Source organism: Henckelia pumila, chromosome 4 (genome assembly GCF_033568475.1).
Source record: "Henckelia pumila isolate YLH828 chromosome 4, ASM3356847v2, whole genome shotgun sequence".
Lineage (NCBI taxonomy): Eukaryota > Viridiplantae > Streptophyta > Magnoliopsida > Lamiales > Gesneriaceae > Henckelia > Henckelia pumila.
This window is the reverse complement of record NC_133123.1, coordinates 42,513,296-42,520,639: the sequence shown is the minus strand read 5'-3', so window position 1 is coordinate 42,520,639 and position 7,344 is coordinate 42,513,296. Positions and strand designations below refer to the sequence as shown.

Sequence of the window (7,344 nt, the reverse complement as noted above, 5' to 3'; positions counted from 1 at the left end):
GTACGGATTAAATAATAATCCGCTTAGATGATATTTGAAAGAAGATATATAAATGGATTGTGAGCATTGCGGTCGCGGTGGTTTCAGTTACCTACTGAACCGAATTATATGGGAAAAAAACTTACAAATGGGTTAATTATATTTTTGACCAAATTCATCAAAATTTAGAACAGAAACTTTAATGGAAATTGAGTTTATTAACTAAAAAACGTATAATCGTTACGACTTTCAATTGTCATGTGGCCAGAGAAACTTTTTTATATATACGACTTTTGTGATTTTCCAATTTTTTGACCCAAAAAAATTTAAATTATAATCAAATGGAATTTTATCTAAATACTTAAGGTTCCATTTGGAAATTTACTGTAAAAATATTTTTAGTGTTTTATAAGTGGAAAAAAAAACTTAAAGTATTTGATTGGATAAGATATTTGTAAAATATTTTATGAAAAAATATTCTCTAAGTATAATTTTTAAAGAACACTTGAATTCTGTTCATTTATCTATGTTTACACAATTGGTTCATTTTATGTCAATTGTCATTGATTTCAAGTTTTGTTTATCTGTTTGACCAAAATATATATATATATATATATATATATAGATAAACACACACACACACACCCCAACTGCAATAAGACATTATATCAGGATTGGTTGAGGGGGTTGTTCCTCTTCGACTGAAAGCACTATAGCAATCTAGCTGGTAGCTACCACCCAAATACTTAATTCAGTTCAGTTGAGGTTGGATAACTAACTCTTTTTTTCTCATGTGTCGATGTTAATTGACCAACTAAATAAACGTAAAATGAGGTCAACTAACATATTAATTAAACTTGTAATACTATGGACTGAGTGTAAAAGTGATAAACTGAAAGAAAGAAACACATGGATTTGTTTATGAATGTTCGGAGATTTCAAAGACTCTTACGTCACCCCCTTCTTCCTTTTCGGAAGGATAAAATCTAGCAGAATTTGACTATTACAATCGACTTGCAACAGCTCACTCCAAGACTATGACTTACACACAATTGTTTATCCCAGAACTCTTAAAAAACTCAAGAACTCAGTTCACGACTGCTTCTTGTTACAATGAGGTTTACATCAACTCTACTGATATCACTTGAATTACAGATACATAATATTTATGTTACAACTCAACACTTAGCACAATATGATATTCAATACACAGATGGGTGTGTTTGTGTTCTTCGGCTCTTTGAATATATTCTGAAGTAAGCTTTTTTTCGTTCCTCGACTGATTGTGTGTATGTGCGAGAATTTCTATAAGATGCCGGATGATTTTTAAATGCCCTAAAGATATTGTGTATTTATACTGGGAGGCAACGACTCTTTTGAATTAAAATCAATGTCATTAACTTATCTTTTCCGCAGACATTCTCTGACAAAATCGTAAACTGATGTGTTCTGTAAACGCAACGTCTTGTCTTGTACGAAAAACTCTATCCAAAAGATTTGTGTTGTTTCAGTTTAGCTTACTCAGTCTCTAGGTCAGTCGAGTTCAGGAAAATTTAGCTTAGGAAACTTCATTCAGTTTAGTTCCCTAAACTGAATGTAGTTTGACGTGTGAAGTCATTTCTCGTGCTCAACTGCTTGATGCTTCTCTGATGCTACTGAAGGTTTCGGTTGGTCTTCACTTGCAGTTTATCTGATCTTTTGCTTTAGTTAAGCTGTGGTCAATGGTCAACTCAGTTGATTTCTTCAATTTAGCTCGTCAGTTTATATCTTTGCTCTGCTTTTCTTGATGTCAGTTGAGGAATGCAGTTTAGCTACTTTGTTTGATCAGTTTTGTAATATTAAAACTATATATATATATGTGTGATATTCCAATACATTAGCCTCATTTTCTATCGTTTAAAATCCATCCAATTAAAAGGTAATTATTCCAATGGTGAAGGGACTGTAGCTCTATACAGTATGTCGGTATTATTATATTGATTGAAATACTCGTGATGCATGTGCAACATAATAAATAAAAACGAAATTTATATAAAAAATTGAAAAAGATCAGAAATAAATAAATATATGAAGTTGAGAAAAGTTGATAAACAGTTCTTCTTTTCTTCTTTTTTTTTTTAAAAAAAAAATTGGAGATGATCATGAATTCTATTAAATAGTACTAAGTGCGTAATTTTCATTTTAACCTATTTTCATTTTAACAATAGAATTGAATAAATATTTTTATAGGCTATATATATGTAATTTGGTGTTGACGTATTATTATTATTTTTTGGTTGACGAATTATTTGTTACAATAACTACACATAGAATTGTACGTGAAATCTTTCCATTTGGTAAACAATGAAAGTGGGATGATACGCAAATTTTTGCACGTTCCATATTTATCTTTTTTTTTTTTTTTTTGCGTTATAAAACCAATGTCATCTCATGATCCATTAATTATGACATTGTATGTGGACTATATAAAAAAAATATCTCCTTATATACCCATATGATTAGTGGGTGATGAGCTTGATATCATTGAAATTTTACTACTCTACCCTTCTCCCTGCAACAAAAAATTTGTCATTCATAAGAAACATTTTTTTATAAGCTCGTAATTGTGTGCAATTGGTAAAGGTAATTAATAATAATAATAATAATAATAATAATAATAATAATAATCCTACAAATTAAAAACATAAAAAAATAACATATTATTCATCTTTATATATTGATTATCTTTATCTCATGTTTTTATCATACTTTCACTCATCCCTCATATTTCACATCCATAATATCAATATATAAGCTATTAGTCATCTACCTCGGTCGTATTTATAATACGTCCATTTTTTTTGTATTGTTAATATTTAATGTAAAATAACTGTATGTCCAGATTTTATTTTTTTATTTTTATTTGTTTGACTAATCCGTGCCCTTAATTAAGTTCTTTTGATTTGTGTTCCTATCTTTTTTATTTAATTTTTTTAATGACGGTGGATTTTTAGTTTTGACGAGAGTTTTTGGTGTTTTTATTTTTAAAATAAAAATTTATGATGTTTATTTGATCTTTTAATATTTTATTTTTCTTTGGTTTTCTTAGGAGTAGGAAAGTTTTAAAATTTTTCTATTTTATTAAGAATATGTCATAATAGAGAAAAAAAGTTTGTAGGTTGATGTGGCCAAAATCAAAATTTGCATCATGCATGGTCCCTCAATATTTTTATCTATCTTACCTGTTTTTTTTTTTTTTGCAACATGGTCCCTCAATAAAAAAATTTTGTAAGTTGGTGTGGCTAAAATAAAAAATTGCGATTAGTCACTCAATATTTTTGAAAATTATGATATTACCCATATTTTAATACTAATCAAATTTAATTAAAAAAAATTGTACAATCACACAGCGCATGTGTAGGAGCACTAGTCTTATATGAAGTGTACCAATGTCACATTAATCTAATCACGGATTTAGGGAACAGTATAAAATATCAATGGCAAAAACTCCTATGAAACGGGCTCAAGGGTCATTTTTATGAGACGGGTCTCTTGTATGGGTTATCCATTAAAAAAGTATTACAATTTATGCCAAAAGTATTACTTATTATTATAAATATGGGTAGGGTTGACCCATCTCACAGATGAGACCGTCTCACAGGAGTGTTACTCAATACCAATAAACTTATATGTTGGACACACATAAATTATGAGCACTGTGTGTAGCTAAAATATTAAAGTGAAAGTGAAACATATAATTTAAGAATTGAGAATTGTGAGATTTGTTAGATAATAAATAAATTTGAATAATTTATCGTCATATAACTTTGTCATAATTCTTTGTTTGAAATGTGAATGCTTAATTTTTGTCTACACCTTTAAATAGTTTCATATGATAATATCACCTAACATGTAAAGTAAATATTTGGTTGTTGAAAAGGAGGACTTTTTTAATGGGATTAGGTATAATGAGAAGAATATTGGGTGTAATCTAGCTGCTTTTTTTCTTTTTTCTTATTTTCTTTTTTTGGTACAAACATAGCTTTGTCTTTTAATCGTCAAAATTAGGTGGAGTTTGGATAGAGCTGTCAGACGGGTCAACTTATGGTATAGTGGACAGACTCACCAAAAACCCATCGTTTGACGGGTCGAGGGTGGGCTGGCCCACTATCTCAATGGACTGGAAATTCTCAACTCAACCCAACCCAAGGTGGGTTGCGGGTTAAGCGGACCGGCCCGTGAGTTGGCTCGTTTCAAATAAAAATAATTAATATTATAATTAATTATAAATAAATAAATATTAATAAATACATAGTAATAAAATTTCTAATTATTGATTTCACACGTGTAAATTATATATAAAGTAATTAATACAAAAAATTCATAACTATCATTAAAAAATACATATATAACCATATATAAAGTTAAAAAAAATTAAAAAAAATTTCCAGGCCCGCGGGCAAATTCAAGCATGTCTCGAGTTGGCCCGCCTTTAGTAAACTCACTAAAATAGTATGGCGGGACAGCAAAATCTGGCAGGCCTAACTCAAATTGACGGCTCTATGTTTTGAAGAAAAGTTAAGTCTCAAATGCATTATATTTTTCTAAAAATGTATGCTTTTGGTGGTTGAGCATAGGGGTGTAAACGAATCAAGCTGATTCGCGAGCTTCTTCAAGCTGGCTCGATAAATATTTTATTTGTATTCGAACTCCAGTCGATCTTGAACATGTTCGAACTTTTTTCGAGCCAAACTCGAGCCAATATTAATTTGTTCTATAGTTTGCAAGCTTTAATATTTTACTAATATAATATAATATTGATATAATAAATATATTTATATTTCGAACATTTTTAAGCTTTTGAGTTTTGAACGAACTTTTTCGAATCTTAATAACTGGGAAATAGTTCGAATATTTCACAAATAGGTTCGAATACTTCGAGCCTAACTTGAACTTCATTTCGAGTCGAAATCAAGCCAAAATATTTGAGTTTTGAATCGAGCTTGAACTCGAATATACTAAATTCGAGTCGAACTCGAGCCTTAATATATATTTTTTACTCTTTTCGACTCGATTCGGTTCGTTTGTACCCCTAATTATTTAAGCTCCACATTAGCTATAGGAGAATCTCATATCAATTACAAGATTAAGTTTTTTTTGTTTTAAAAAAAAAAATAGAGCTAATTATAGTAGTATAACTCTAACAAAGTATGTTAATACATAACATGTATAATTATTCCACCCAAATAAACAATGTATCGAAATAATAAATATTTTAAAGATTTATTTTATTTTACCTCTTATTTGAAAGTTTGCAAATATTATCATGAAAAATGAATACTATATATTTGTGTGTATAAAGTTAGAAATAATAACTCTTATGAAATAATTACCCGATCAATTTTGTGAACCTGATCATCGACTCAATTCTAATTATGAAAAAATATTACAGCTTTTTATTACATGGATCGTATTAAACGATCTCAAATATATAATTCTGTAAAACTATCTACCAAATATCCTACTCAAAGTTACAAGGGGTTGTTGGGGACAGTATTGCTCATCACCAACCACCATTTCACTATCAATTTGAAATTTTGAATGCAACGACTTGGTTAAGGACTTGAGGTTTCAAGTTAACATTATCCGATCCTTACATTGAAATATTAATATAAGTATTAAAATAAAAAAAATATTCGAATAATAATTGAAGTTAAAACGTCAGTATCAATTTTCGAATTGGATAATAATATTAATTGTTAATTTTTTGAACTGTGAATTTCTTTGTCATTGTAGGGAATTAGGGTCCATGAGATTTTATTCAGAATATATACCTCCATCAATGAATTTCAACCACTAGAGGTTAAATCAAAATCTTTAAAATCCTAACTCGAAATACAACAAGATGGAATATACTCACCGGAAAAAATCTTAATTGCTGCCATAAATCGCTGAAAAATGGTTGGGTAGGTTCGAAACTCTCCTAAGCTCGAACACCAACATCTCACGACCGGGAAGCCGTAAGTATCGACCTGAAATCAGGCATAAATTTGAAGAATTTGTTAATTAATATTCGCAAAACCAGGTCAGGGAAAGGGCTCTATTTGGGTAGAAACGAGAATCAAAAACATGGAAATGCAAAGCTACCAGTGTTAGAAACAAAACCCCTCAAATGATTTGTAATTCTGATTTCGGACGAAGAAGGTGAACAGAGGAAGGTGAAGATGTCGAGATACGAGAGAGAGAGAGAATGGGATAGGGTTTTTTCCTTTTTTTTAAAAAAATGTTTTCTGTTCCTTTTTAAGCCAAAATGAACGTATTGTGATTTAAAAAATTAATGAAAACAATTTTAAAAAAATTAGCCCTTGAAAAAACGCACAACTACATCATTTTTTAAAAACTGTTGTGGTAGACTCCAAAAAACCCGCTCAAAGACAACATTTTATTAAAAATGTTGTCTTTTACCCCTCAATGACAACAGTTTTGGATAAATTATTGTCTTTCACAAAAGAAAAACGCTCAAAGACAACACTTTTAGTTAAAAATGTTGTTAAAAAAGAAAAAACAACAGTTTTAAAATTTTCTTGTAGTGCATGCAAATGACTGGGTACTGGGTATATCTCAAGTATCTGCTCAGTCTTGACGTCAATGAGTATGCAGTACCATCTGGGATCAACTCCGCTGGTACATCCACACACTTGCCCTGATCACCGTAGCGTCAATCTCCATCGTCACGACGTCTCTCGGTGACAGACAATCATAACAATAAACATAGGGCTGAATGACCCTACTACAAAGGCTAACTAGAAGGAACTGAGTTCGCACATGCAACATAATATATCAAAGCAATAAAACATGTATCATGGATGACTATCTCAGTTAGTACTTACGTATCTCTCTGAGGCAGTCCTAGAAGCACTAATCTAAAGTTCAAGCATACAAGCCAATATTTATCATATCACTATTAGTGGTCTAAAAGTCTAAACTAAGCTAATAAATACTCCCTAAGTCTATTAGGAATCCAGGGTTATACATGTGTTTGTCGTCAGCCATTTGCTGTCAAAAGTCCTAACTCTTGGGCACGGCTCTCCTGCGACTCCGAAAACGCCTTTCCATAGCCCGAGCCTCGTCTAGGTGGCTAGAAATGCCCAAAATACACCCAGACAAGAGGGAGAGGATTTGGAAATGAGAAAGAAATCTGATCCTCGGATGCCCTATTTATAGGCAACGATCGAAAGTTAGAAACTTCCGATCTATATATGCATGTCACGTTCCAAACTGCCTTGATCGGAAGTTCCGATCTCTTCTTCGGAAGCTCCGATCTCAAGCATGCAAATGTGTGTCTAAACGCTGACGGCACATCACTAATACGCATGGCCTAACTCT

At 31.1% G+C, this 7,344-nt stretch overlaps 1 long non-coding RNA gene across 1 annotated transcript; it reads right to left on the bottom strand.

Moving 5' to 3' along the window:
• Window positions 1-2,355: 2,355 nt before the first annotated feature.
• LOC140894671 (uncharacterized) lies at window positions 2,356-6,224 on the bottom strand. The gene is made up of 3 exons (XR_012153896.1): window positions 6,106-6,224; window positions 5,879-5,990; window positions 2,356-2,530 (listed from the first exon to the last, which is right to left on the bottom strand). It is a non-coding gene; the product is annotated as an uncharacterized lncRNA (long non-coding RNA).
• Between the last annotated feature and the right edge of the window lie 1,120 nt (window positions 6,225-7,344).